This window comes from Chiloscyllium plagiosum, unplaced genomic scaffold (assembly GCF_037043375.1).
Source record: "Chiloscyllium plagiosum isolate Xiang-an unplaced genomic scaffold, Cpla_swu_hap1 HiC_scaffold_26, whole genome shotgun sequence".
Taxonomy (NCBI): Eukaryota; Metazoa; Chordata; class Chondrichthyes; order Orectolobiformes; family Hemiscylliidae; genus Chiloscyllium; species Chiloscyllium plagiosum.
In genome coordinates, this window is record NW_028270164.1 from 24,285,633 (window position 1) to 24,300,457 (window position 14,825).

The 14,825-nt window shown below is 38.7% G+C and overlaps 1 protein-coding gene across 3 annotated transcripts in view; it reads left to right on the forward strand.

Annotated features, from left to right (window-relative positions):
- Positions 1–14,825, forward strand: part of tmdd1 (transmembrane and death domain 1) — a 42,329-nt gene that overhangs the window by 3,662 nt on the left and 23,842 nt on the right. The window contains exon 2 of one of the 3 annotated variants that reach the window (XM_087973577.1): positions 1,676–1,780. The exons of 1 other annotated variant lie outside the window; for it this stretch is intronic. The gene's annotated coding sequence lies outside the window, so the exon portion shown is untranslated. Of the gene's footprint in view, positions 1–1,675; positions 1,856–14,825 lie in introns of all 3 variants that reach the window. One more of the 3 variants, XM_087973576.1, reaches the window with a different exon arrangement.

Genomic DNA, 14,825 nt, shown 5'->3' on the forward strand with positions numbered 1-14,825 from the left:
AAATCAAGTAAATGTTTATATTTCAGAAGAATGTCAGGGGAAGAATTACCAAACAAATGATTTTATGGCCAGGCTATAAATCAAATTGAAATGTTTAAAATGCTTCTGTCTATTAATAGCTTTGGAATCAAGTCAAAGTTTTGAAAGGCCTTTATAAATTATTGATGAACCTACACTTTTCATAGGCTAGAATATTCTTGGCATTCCTTTAGTATTTAACCATGTATAAAACTTAAACTTGGTTGGGAAGAGATGTCCAAATATAATTCTTTCAGAAACTTCAGACAGATATGGAGAGCGCCTCTAGCCCCTGATCTTTTACAACAAAATTGTATTTGATCAGACTGATTCCGATTGAGAGGTAAAACCCAAGACATAAAAAGAGAAGCTAATTTGTCTCATACTTCAGACATCAGAAGATGGTACAAGAAATCTTTGCAGAATATCTGTCTCCAAAACTGAAATCATTTTAACTTTTTACTCGGAGCACCAGCAATGAAAAGGTTAATGTGCGTAACATTTTCAAATTGTTGTAGGACTGCAAAAGCAATGCAGTCAATAAAGAGTGAATGTGGTTAGGAGTGAACAATGGCTATTTGTTTTTTAGAGCCTGTAGCAGCCTGCAAAAGGGAGGTATGTAAGACAAGTCTGAAATGGCCCGAAAAATTTGCAGTTGTCAGGTGTACTCAGAGAGAGGTGTGGACCTCTTCAGTCTAAATCTGCTTTCAGAGCATTTTTATCCCAAAGATCTGACAGTTGATTTTTCCCAAAGGGAGGAAACTGTCTTTTCAATTGATTTGTGTAGGTGCTTATATGCAAGAGGTACTTATGCAAGTTTAACACATTAACCATTTCAGTACTGGATTCTTTTAGCTACACATGACTAATAAAAATTTCTAATGCTAAAATGATGATTACTTAACAAAACTAAACATTGCGAAACAAGAACAACATTCAATTGATATATTTTCTTAAAAGTGTAATTTTTGCATTTTCTAATTCAATTAATTCAATTCTTTCAATTTGTAGCAAATTATGTGTTTATTGTCCAGATAGCCAGGTAGTGAGGAAACAAACACAAATCAATCTGTCATCGGCCTGTACAAACAGAGATCACATTAGAAACATACACCTCCTCACCAAACAACAAAATCTTTGGTCTGTTTTATTTTATCAAACACAATTGTGAATCCCCAGGTAATGCCCACTACTGCAAACAATTTTAACAAAATCCATATAAAATTAATATTACTTATGTTCTTACAGTTCACAATTGACTCACTTATATTCTTGTTTCTTTACAAATAATACTTCTATGTTCTACAATATTTAAAAGTGTCCATAGTACATTACATCTTAAACTATATTCAAAGCATTTCAAAGACATGAACACTCCATTAAGTGATCATGCTGAACTATGAACAATCACACAGTTGAGACTATCCAATTAATCTTCTGTTCAGTTTCTGACCATATTTAAGATTTTCTTTCAATTCTTCTGGCCCCTAATTAGCAGTTTGACTTTAATTACCTTTGTGTATTGTGCACAATTGTATTGTAAACAATTTGAAAATTAGCATCAAACTCATAACATCATGGGATGTACTGAAATGTTTTAATGTGATCTTAAACCAGTGAATTCTTCAAATTTTTTTTTTCTTTTTCTCTATTTTAGAAAGATGTGCCAAGAATTGGAACAAGCAACAGTGATTGTGCTATAAGTGCCAGTCTCTGGTACCTGAGATTGGAATGTGTACAATCATATAATCTGTAACTTGAGGTATTCCACGTAAAGACCTGCATCATATTCAAAGACTGAATAGCTATGTGTATGACTAGAGTCTGACAACTAAAGGCATGGCATTACTTTTAAAAACTAAATAAGACTATTATTGGCTTATGAAGATATTTATTAATAATGTGATGGAACCTCTTCACTAGTCTATTATGCACAATATTAACTTATCCATCTTGCTGAAAAAAAAGCACTGAAGTTCACTGTTATTTAACTGGGATAGTTTAGCCCATTTGAAACCATTTATTCATCTGGTACACTGGTAAGAAACACAGAAACTTAAGTAACAATACAACTGGAAAACTTATCTCAATGTTTTCTCTTCCAATTACTTCCTATCAGACATTTGTGAGAGCTCATCAATTTCAAAAAATGTTTTGATTCCATTAGTTAGAGAAAGGGTTTTGGTTTTGTTCTGCTCTATAGTCAGATCAGGAACACAGATGAAATTTGTGAAGAAATCTAATAGTTCTAATGGTGTCACCTTCTTTCTCAGAAAAGGATATATTATGAAACTCATAAGATCATAAGGCATTGGAGCATAATTAGATGATTCGGCCAACAAGTCTGCTCTGCCATTCGATCATGGCTGATATGTTTCTCAACCCCATTCTCTTGCCTTCTCTCCATTGCTCTTAATCCCCTGAGTAATCAAGGCACTATCTATCTCTGTCTTAAATACATTTAATGACTTGGCTTCCACAGCCTTATGCAACAACGAGTTCCATAGATTAACCAGCCTCTGGCTAAAGAAATTCCTGCTCATCTCAGTTCTAAATGGTCATCCCTTCATTCTAAGGCTGTACCCTCAGTTCTTAGTCTCTCACATTAGTGGAAACATCTTAACCGTGTCCATTCTAGCCAGGCCTCTCAGTATTTTGTATGTTTCAATGAGATCTGCACACATCCTTCTAATCTCCATCAAATACAAACCCAAAGTCCTCCACCACTCCTCATCAGACAAGCCCTTCATCTTCAGGATAATTCTTGTAAGTCTCCTTTGGACCTCCTTCAACACTAGAACATCCATCCTCAGATATGGGCCCAAAACCTCTCACAATATTTCAAATGCGGTTGAACCAGAACCATATAAAGCCTCAGCAGTACAGCTGTGTTCTTGTATTCTAGCCCTTTTGCAATGAATCTGACCATTGCATTTGCCTTCCCAACTGCCAACTGAACCTGCATGACTTCTAATCTCTTGCAATCTTCTTTTATATTACTGGCTATCTTACTCTCATAATTCATCTTCTCTCCCTTTATTTTGTTTTTAGTTGGCCTCTGCTGGTTTTTAAAGTCATCCCAACTCACTGGCTTCCCACTAATCTTCACCACAATGAAGATTGTGAAGCCACAGAATGGCTAAAAGGATGAAAACTGAGGAGAAAGTATATACTTAACATTTGAGTTGTGTACAGATGTAAAATAGTTTTGGATCATACCAAGCAAAACAAGTTCACGCAAGACAATATGCTTACAGAGCAGCATCAACTAATGGAACAAGGAGTAGCACATTACCATGTTTTAGAATTATGTTTGGCATAATGAATAGAATGAGATAATCTGTCTTAAATTTCAAAATACTTTAAAATAATGGCACTTTTACCCATACACAATAAAGGTGCAACACTCTGTGTTAAAAATGACTGTCAATGCAAATATTTATCAGTTCGGACTTTAAGATACAATGCACAAATAGATTTTCATGTGTAAATCCAAGTCAATTTAATTGGAAGCAAAACAGGGTGAAAACGCCCAATAGGTTTGGACACTCATAAGCATGAGTGCACAGGATAAGATAATTAACCCTTCCTAAAATACGTGAAATATACATTTGAAAACACAGCTAACATTTTATTAATATTCCATATTTTAATATGTATAAATATAATGCATGCATATGCGGCTCCTGAGAATATGACTAAGTTATACTAGTGAAAGAAGTTAACTGATGGTGTAAGACTGGATGCCATCCAGCACTTCCTAGTGATGTATTGATGAAATCCATGCATTCTGCTGTCCTTCATTCCACCGGAGTCTGTTCCATAACCAATCAGATTTCAGTGGAGTGAAGTGCAAGAGACATGGAACACAATCTTCCAATCAACATTGACAAAGAATGAAGGCTAAACTGAACAATCCACTCCAAGAAAAGGACAAAAACCTGTCAACCAGCCTTGTGAAGCTCAAAAAAGTAATCAATCACTACAAATCTGCACATAAAAAAAGGCAATAAAGTAACTCAGTGTTGACTTATGAACTAGTTATAACTAGAAATCTCTTACAATATTATGTTTACTCAGGGTTTAGTCTGGGAAGGTGAGAAATAAAATAACATTCTAAGACTTGTCTTGTTAGAGTCCCTAAACTTGTTGCAACAAACACAATTCTGGGAATTTTTATCTTCTGCATATTTAGCAAAAACACATGCTAACTAAACAGAGCTGAAACAACAATAGAAATTGCTAGAGAAACGAAGCAGGTCTAGCATCCATGGAAAGAAAGCGGAGTTAATATTTTGAGGCCAGTTATCTTTCTTTAGAATTCAAACCAAACAAAGCTGTCAGGAGATTTAGCAGAACCTTGAGGGACAACATTTTTACACAGGGGGTGGTACGCATATGGAATGAGCTGCCAGCAGAAGTGGTTGAGGTGGGTACATTAACAACATTTTAAAGACATTTGGACAAATACATGGATAGGAAATGATTACAAGGATATGGGCCAAGTGCAGGGAAATGGGGTTAGAGTGGACAGACATTTTGGTCGGCTTGGGCCAAAAGGCCTGTCTCTGTACTGTAAGATTAATGATTCTAAATGTTGTAGACAGATTTTTGGTTTATATTTTTAGAAAAGGGTTATTACCTTTTCATTCTCAAGACTCTTCAAAGAAATAATGGCTTACTTGTTTAAGTGGAATCATTGTCATGTAGACAAATACACAGCAACGCTTTCTCAATAGCAGTAAGGGGAATGGATGATTTGCTTCTTTTGGTTATGCTCATTGCATATAAAATTGCTCAGAGAAATTCACTGCCCTTCAAATATTTCAATGGGATCTTTAATACCCATCAGAACTGGCAAATTAGATATCAATTCTAAAATCTCGGTCACAAATTAGTACCTCTGACAATGCACATTAAAGCCTCAACTTAGTTTGGATCCTGAAGTGAATGCTGAAACTTCAGCTTTTCAAATCAAAAACACAGTACTACTGCTGAACCTAACTCTGTCATTATACAGGTCCATTATCAAGGAACTTAGAGGTGAGAATTTTCATTTTGAAATGAAAAAAACAGGTTGAAGTTCCAGGAATTCTTGGCACTCTAATGTTCTACTCCTCATTGCGATGAACTTAACAATTTCCATCCTATTGTTCCAAATATAGGCTCTATGATAAAGAATGCTTCCAAATAAGGGCATCACCACCAGCACTGGCAGTACTACTATTCCCCTTTGCAAAAGCAGACTAAATTTCAGCTAATCATGAAGCAGAGTTAATTAATTGTCACATAGGAATCATCAGAGTGGAATCCATTCCTTTTTGCTGAAGTCGTTCTGTTCAAAGCAGGCTAAGTGGAATGTGGAAATGTTACTTTGTTATATAGTATTTAATATTTTTAATTAAACTTACAAATGCAATCTTTTGTGCAAATTTGTCACCTCATAGAGATGATTTACAACAACATTCTTCAATATGCAGAACTGCATAAGATGAAATACTCAGATTAATTGAATGCAATTAATTCTATAAATAATTAGGATTCCCCAAGTTACAGATCATCACATAAAAATGATCCATGGTGATACATAAGTTTTGAACCATTATAAGATGATACATGCAATACATGTATCAAAATAATTTATAATTTTAAGCTTTTTATACACTGATTATTGCCTTCTGAAAAGAACCAGGCTATTTTTAATCTGGGAGACAGTCTAGATTATTGATTTTTATACAAAACTTGACAAGTGCAACCATCAGCTGTGTCCTCAGCCCACCAAAGTTCAGAACAGGCCAAGCATTCAGCCATAATTGTTATCACTTCTACTTCTGCACATTGGGGCATGTCAAAGAAACCAATGAAGGCTGGAATAGGCTGTCACTGTCTGTGTTCAATGAACTAACGCAGAGGAAAGCGATAATGCAATATATCTTGGCTTCACTAGTCCCATCTTTGTTTCAGCTATCTGTATTCAAACATCAATAAGGAGATGGCTATTTTTACCACAGATTCACCAACAATCTGTCTAGTGACTGCCATCTTTACTAATGGTTCATCCCTGATAATTTTGCCTAAGTTCCCAGTATGCACGTCTGAATGTTGATTTAACACTAAGGGAACATTTCACTGCCAATTTAAACCCTGACCTCAGTTGTCATTTGAAGGCACGCACTTCTGGGGTTGCTGAATAGTAATCAGGAACAGAAAGCCCATTAGCTTATTTCCTCCTCCTGAACATTGAGGCAGATTGCAGCACTTTATTTGCAGTTTCAACCAATACCAATTCACTCAGCACATCAACCATCATTGATCAACATGACACATTTTGGGGATCAAAGTATCGCTGTATGGCTTCAAACCATACTAGCAAAGTCCAGTATTATCCAGAATTAAAGAAAGACACTGTCTCTTGTAATTTATGGACAGGCATAGGCCATTTAACCCTTTAAACATATTCCTCCATTCAGTTACATTTCGGCTGATCTGTCCAACAACTGTGCTTAAATTGCTTAGTTCAATATCCCTCAATATCTTTAACTGAAAAAAATGTATCAACTTGTGTTTTGACATTTTTCATTGACCTTGCCTCTGAACGTTTGGGGTGGGAATTCCAAATTTCTATACATTTTTCATACTTCCTGACATCACTTCTGAATAGCCTGGCTCTAATTTTGAGGTTCCTCCCTTGTTATGGGATCCCTAAGCAAAACAAATAGTTTCTATCTATCCCTTCATTTCTTTTAAGCTTAACTACCTCAATCATTTCATCCTTTAACATCCCATTCAATCTTCCTCCACCACACTTCCAGGCAGTGCACGCCAGATTCAAATCACTTGTCATGTGAAATATTTCTTCTCATATTTCATCTGTGCCTTTTCATTCTCAATCCTTTTACCAATGGAAATGTTTTCTTTCCTGTTTAACTCTCATGATTTTGCAATTCTCAATCAACTGTCCTCTTGGCCACCTACTCTCTAAGGCAAAAAGTCCTAACCTCTCCAATCAATTTTCATTACTGAAGATTCTCATTCTTAGGATCATTCTTGTACACTTCTTTTGCACCCTACCCAATGTGTTTACATCCTTCCTATAGTGTGATGTCCAGAACTGCACATAATATTCCAGATGTGATTTTACAAATGTTTTATATAAGTGCAGCATAACCTCACTGCTCTTGTACTCCAATGTCTCTATTAATAAAGTCCACCCACTGTATGTTTTATTTACTGCTCTCTCCACCTCTCCTTCACTGATCTATGCATCCAGTTATCTCTGCTCCTGCAACCCCTTGGAATTGTTTTATGTTGGTTTCCCATGCTTGTCCTGCCAAACTGTATCATCCCACATTTCTCCACATTGAACTTTAGCTTACATCTATCTATCCACTGCATCAATTGCACATCCGTTTAGAATTCTCACTTCCTTCAATATCTTTAGATGAATCACATCCGGTCTTTGTGTCTTGTCAACTTTAAATACTTTAAATGTTAGACTTTTATAGGGATGGTTTTCTCCTCTGTCATCATGGTATAGGTTGCAGCGACCTCCCCAGTAAAGGCAGATACAAACAATTAATTTAGTAACTCAGCCATACCCTTTACCTCCATGTTTAAATTCCCTTTACGGTCTCTAATTGACACTCTGTTCCTTTTACCACCATCTTTACTCTTTATGTGCCAATAAAGGTCTTTGGGATTTCCTTTTATGTTAGTTGCCAATCTTTTCTCATATTCTGTCCTTGCTTCTTATTTATTGTTCCACTTTCCTTCCAAATATGTTGTGTTTAGCTTGGTTTTCAATTGTATTTTCTACCTGACCCCTGTTACAAGCAATTTTTTTTAATCTTACTTTCTATCTCCTTTAAAATCTAAGAAGCTCTAGATATATTTGCCTTACCTTCCCCTTATGAGGGAATAAACCTTTATTGTGCCCAAATCCTTTTGTTTCAGTCAATCTGGCACAGCTCCATTCTTGCCACATTGAAGTCTGCCCTCCCTCAGTTGGTTATTCTTATACTGGGTTTCCCATTGCCCTTTCCAATCATCATCCTAAACCTTACAATACAGTGATCACTGTCTCGTAAATGTTTCCGACTGGCACTTGATTTAGTTCAACTACCTCACTTCCAGGAACCAGGTCCAACAGTGAAGCAATCTCCTTCTCAACCTCTTCCCCTGCCTGAGGCAATAAACGTTAGGGTTAAACCACCACCTAATGAGAGAGCAGCCTTATGGACTGATATGGCTACAGTGACAACTTTCATTGTTGAAAATTTCCCTGAACTCAGTCTGGAAACAGTTGCCATTTTCAATCCTTTACACTATCACTCTCCCAGTTACTTTGTATAGTTAATAACCTCTATTGTAACTGAAACAAATCAATTCCTCTACATCATTCCCATTAGTCAGTGGTCCATAGTCAACACTGAGAAATGTGGTAACATCCGTTTTGTTCCTTAGCTCAAGCCAAATTGATTCTATCCTCGAACTGTCTGGGATATTCCCTTTTTACAGCACTACAATACTTTAGTTGGGCAATAACACCACCCCCTTCCTTTTTTTCTTAACTTTTCTGAACATCTCACAGCGCCAGAGACCCGGGTTCAATTCCCGCCCCAGGCGACTGACTGTGTGGAGTTTGCACGTTCTCCCCGTGTCTGCGTGGGTTTCCTCCGGGTGCTCCGGTTTCCTCCCACAGTCACAAAGATGTACTGGTCAATACTAAATTGCCCGTAGTGTTAGGTTAGGTGTATGGGTGGGTTGCGCTTCGGCGGGTCGGTGTGGACTTGTTGGGCCGAAGGGCCTGTTTCCACACTGTAATCTAATCTAATCTAATCTTGTACCAAGGTATAGTTAACACACAATTTTGGCTTTCCCTGAGCAAAGTCTCTTTTATGATCGCAAGATCATATTTCAACATTGAAATCTGTGCCAGTAATTCCCAAGTTTAGTTTACTATCCTCTCTGCATTCATATACATGCACAGAAGCACTGATTTAGACTTCATTTCTTTCTCCTTATTCCAACTCCACCAATTTATGTACAAATTTTCAATGTTTGTCTCTAAGTATGTTTGCACTCTGGTATTCCTCTTTCATCTCTGTTCCCATCTCCTTGCCAAAATCGCTTAAAGTCCTTCCAATGCCATTAGCAAAAAAACACCCTATAAGGAAGTCAGTCCCAGCTTTGTTCAGGAGCAACCAGTCTGGCTTGTACAGGTGATACTTTCCCCAGAGTCAGTCCCAGTGTCCCAGGAGTCTAAAGTCTTTTTGCTTTCACCATACTTCCAGTCACACATTCATCTGTTTTACGCTTCTATTTCTGAACTCACTTGTAAACTGCACATGGGAATAACCTGGAGATTACTGCATTTGATGTTCATCTTGTCAATTCTTAATCAAGCTCTCTGAACTCTCATTAAAGGGCCACATCCCCTGTGATACCTAAATCATTGGTACTAATTAGGGGCATAACTTCTAGCTATTCATATTCCCCCTGAAGAATGTCCTGTAGCATCTCTGTGATATCTTTGATTCTGGCATCTGGGAGGCACAATACCATCTGGAGTGATGTCCACAGCCACAGAGATTCCTGTTTGTTCCCTTAACTAACAACTCTTCTCTCAATATTGCACTCCTTGCTTATTCCTTCCCTCCTGTACAACCAAGCTGTTCATGGTGCCACAAGCATAGCTCTGACAGCACTCTCCTGAAGAAACAGCACATTTCAAGTTCAAAAATAGAAAAAATATTTTGTGAATGAGACCCCAGCAAATGCCTGTGTACCTGTTTGATCCTCTTTGCCTATGTGGAGGTCACCAGTCTCTTCCTGTTCGCATAACCTTATGTTGTGGTGCAATCACATCTTTTCATGTAGCTCTTTTTTGTTGGAATTGCCGCAATGACTCCAGATAGTGCTCAAGCTCTGCAGCCCTGAACTCAAGTTTCTGCACTAGCAAGACTTGCTCATATGTGGTTGTCTGAGGCACAGATAGGAACCATGCCTTCCCACATATTACAGGATGCAAATTCAACTTGACCAAACTTTGGTTTTATATCTTAAATTTGCATACCTGTTCATTAACTTTACTTTGGATTACTTGTAGTACTTTATTATATTAGTTCTGACTTTCCCTTATTCCTGGTGTTCCTCAGTTAAATTCAACTATAGCTAATTTTTTCAATAAGTGTTTTTTTTTCTAAAATATATAGCAATTGAAAGACAGTCCCTAATAGTTCAATACCAACCAATGAATTTTTCAGTATTGTTATTATTTCCTTTCTTTCCCCTGCTCTTTTGAACTCAGCACAGGCTGTCTCCAAGCAACTGAATGGTGTCACTCTTGAACTGCCAGGCAAGTTCTCTAAATTATTGCAGCAACATTCACTTTCATGTGCAGGGTGTCAGCTGGAACCACGGATAGTAATTGTAAAGACTCCAATGTTATTTCTATCACATTGCTGACCAAGAATGTCACCTAATCTTCCCTTCTGTCTTTGATGTGTTAGTGGGAGATTTGGCAGATATGATATTTAACCCATTTGGCCACTATCTGAATTCAATACCATGGCCATCAAATCCTGCCTGAGACTTGAACCTAGATCTTCTGAATAAGGCAGAAATGCTACCCAACGGACCATTAGAATTCTATGTTATCAATAGAGATGTATTATAAATCCAGGATTCAAACAATATGTTTTCCAGTTTAGAAAACTGTTGCAATAAAAAGCTCTTAGGACCAATTCTTGCAGGCAGCAGTTTCTTTCATTCTGTATGGCCCCTACTGTTTCCCAACTTGCATTTGAACTTGACACCAGGTCCAAGATCAAAATGTGAATTCCTACTTATTGATTGACTTGTCTCTGTCCAATTTTATTCTCAGACAATTAAAACAGCTTATAGTCACAGCACTGCTTTTTGCCTTCACCCGCATTATTTAACCAAATATATATAAGAAAAATACTACCCTTGAGTGATGCTACTATATTTATTATGTGAAAGCTTGTTTCTGTTAAGTGTACAATTAAGATAATTTTCTGTTCAGACTTTGAGACCTAATTCATAGTATGAGAAATGCTAATCATTCAATTATTCACCTGTCAGCAAAAGGCGAGGCAGTAAATATCATACTTGAAGCTCTTTCAACATTCCGAAGTTATCTCATTCATAGATGTTGAAAAGGTTATAGAATGAAATATTCACAGTGCTTGGGAAGGTGCACATTTACATTCACTACTTCTCCTGGACGCATGTTTTCTCTTCAATGGGACTCAGCTAGAACAGTTTTGAATATTGAAATTAATTAAGCAATTGAGTTCAATGCAAATAAGATAAATGTCCCATTTCCATCGCTATTCATATACTTAGGACATACCTGGCTGTCTCTGACCTCACTATATAAGAAAGATGATTGAAGTAGAAAATAGGCCTGAAACTTGTTAATGGGAGCATTTTTATATTGCAATCTAATTAGATATATTCCAGGATTATTTGAGAAGATATGATGCTTTAATGGATGGGATGTAACATTTTACTTTAAATCAATGCCTCCCTCTACTGGTTGTTAAAATATATTAAATGGGACAAATGGTAATATTTGGAATTATGCAAAAATAAAACTGCCTTAACTATATCTCAATTTCTCACAATTTGCATATGTATAAAGAGATTTGACAAACTATTAGAACAGACACTGTTTAATTTACTTGAAAAGTATGACTTGTTATAGTCATTTAACTTTTCCTTTCAGAGCTCTAGTTTAAAGGTCTATTTATTTTGCTGGCAGTGAAATTTATGAAGAATACAGTGCAGCAGCTGACATTTCGCTGACTCTATGAAGCACTCTGAGTAGAAATATCCAAGTCATAAATAATAAAAAAAAAGTAGATTTAGCAAACTGCACCCAAAAAGCCAATGAATAATTAACTAATCCATAATACTGTGAACTCTTTGTGTTTTCAGTCTCAAAGCTGCAGGTGAGGCCAGAAGCTGAGATAGAAACAGAGGGTGACTAAGGCAAACAGAAGGTTTGTGAGAAGATTTGTAGCTCGGGTGCTCGTTGTTGTGGTTCTGTTTGCCGAGCTGGGAATTTGTGTTGCAGACGTTTCGTCCCCTGTCTAGGTGACATCCTCAGTGCTTGGGAGCCTCCTGTGAAGCGCTTCTGTGATCTTTCCACCGGCATTTGTAGTGGTTTGAATCTGCCGCTTCCGATTGTCAGTTCCAGCTGTCCGCTGCAGTGGTCGGTATATTGGGTCCAGGTCGATGTGCTTATTGATTGAATCTGTGGATGAGTGCCATGCCTCTAGGAATTCCCTGGCTGTTTCACCTACCAAAAGAGGGAGTTTGACCCCACCCCACAGCTCACCAATAGGATAAACAACACACTGAGGAACCTACAAAAAACGGACAGATAACCAGGTTTGACCTACAAAGAATGAAACCTGAAAGCAACAACGCCCCCAGATTCTATGGACTACCTAAAGTGCACAAACCAGACATTCCACTCAGACCCATAGTATCACTACCAGGGACACCATCACACAAACTGGCTAAAGAGCTACAGCAGAAACTGAAACACCTGATCAGCGGATCCAAACACTCTATACAATCAACACAGGAATTCTTGGACACCATCAGAAATATACACATAGACAAGGAAGAAACCATGGTCTCATTCGATGTAACAGCACTGTTCACCTCTATTGACAAAACCCTAGCCAGAGAAACAATAGCCAACCTACTGGACATACAGAACAGACAACAGGACATTGAACCTATCAACAAAGACGGCATACTCAAACTACTGGACCTGTGCCTCACAACACACTTCACATTCAACAACCAAATATAAGAACAAATCAACGGCACACTCATGGGCTCACCCATCTCTGGACTCATAGCAGAAGCGGTAATGCAAAGATTAGAACAAACAGTCTTACCGCAAATTCAACCCAAACTCTGGGTCAGATATGTGGATGACACCTTTGTAATCATTAAAAACACAGAAATAGAGAACATATACTGGATCATCAACGCCACACTCACAGGAATCTGATTCACTCGAGAGGAAGAAAAGGACAACCAACTCCCATTCCTAGACGTGATGGTACAGAGAACACCGAACTGAGAATTCACCACAAAGGTATACAGGAAAGCCACACACACGGACCAAATCCTAAACTACGAAAGCAACCACCCCAACACACACAAAAGAAGTTGCATCAAGACACTATTCAAAAGGGCCACAACACACTGCAGTACACCAGAACTGCAAAAAGAGGAAGAAGAACACCTATACAATGTATTCGCCAAAAACGGATACGCGCGCAATTTCATCAACAGATGCCTAAGGGAAAGACAACGGAATGAGGACATGCCACAACCCAAAGGACTAGCCACACTACCATACATCAAGAACATTTCCGAACTGACAGCCAGACTACTGCGACCACTAGGACTCATAACAGCACACAAACCAACAGCCACTCTCTCAGACAACAACTCACCAGAACGAAGGACCCAATACCCAGCATGAGCAAAACCAATGTAGTGTACAAAATCCCATGCAAGGACTGCACAAAACACTACATAGGACAAACAGGAAGACAGCTAACGATCCGTATCCATGAACACCAACTAAGCACAAAACGACATGACCAGCTATCCTTAGTAGCCATACACGCAGATGACAAGCAACATGAATTCGACTGGGACAACACTACTATTATAGGACAAGCCAAACAGAGAACAGCCAGGGAATTCCTAGAGGCATGGCACTCATCCACAGATTCAATCAATAAGCACATCGACCTGCACGCAATATATTGACCACTGCAGCAGACAGTTGGAACTGACAACCGGAAGCGGCAGATTCAAATCACTACAAATGCCGGAGGAAAGATCACAGAAGCACTTCACAGGAGGGTCCCAAGCACTCAGGATGTCACCTAGACAGGGGACGAAATGTCTGCAACACAAATTCCTAGCTCGGTGAACAGAACCACAGCAAACAGAAAGTCAAGAAAGTAACAACAAAAATATCAACGAAGTGGAATTTGAAATACCAGAAATGGGTTTCGACACTGAGTAAAGAAAACATGAAGTACAGCAATGAAGTCGGGGCAGTGATACTCCTTTCTGGCACTATGTGGTGGGTGTGTTATGTGTCCATGACAATCCTAGGCCCATCAATGAATAAATCCTCTGGTGGGGTGAAGGGGATTGGGGTGGGGATGTGGGAATGGTGGGGGGAGGGGGTGGTGGATGTGGGGGGAGCATGCTGCCAATCACCTTGTTAAGACCAAACCATCAATCTTTGTGGAGCTTCTCAGCCTATTATAGATCTTAACACTGGTGTCCTGCACCAGCAATGTCTGCTTTGAGGCCTACACCTTGGGCCAACCCAGCAGAAAGAAGATAAATTATTTTCTTGGTGTCATAGATTTGGTGTTGGCGAGAGGGGGAAGTGGGGTGGGGTGAAGCTTGGGGCAAAGTCAGGAGTTGGCTTTCAGAGGTAACTGCCTCATCCATGCTTCCAAATACCCCCAGATTAGAGCCGACCCATTGTCTCAGCATGCTCCTGCCCCACTGAACTCATCTCTACCTACCTCGACACTGTCCTATCCCCCCTAATCCAGGAACTCCCCACATACGTTCGAGACACCACCCACGCCCTCCACCTCCTCCAAGACTTCCGTTTCCCTGGCCCCCAACGCCTCATCTTCACCATGGATATCCAATCTCTCTACACCTCCATCCGCCATGACCAGGGCCTCCAAGCCCTCCGTTTTTTTCTTCTCCAGACA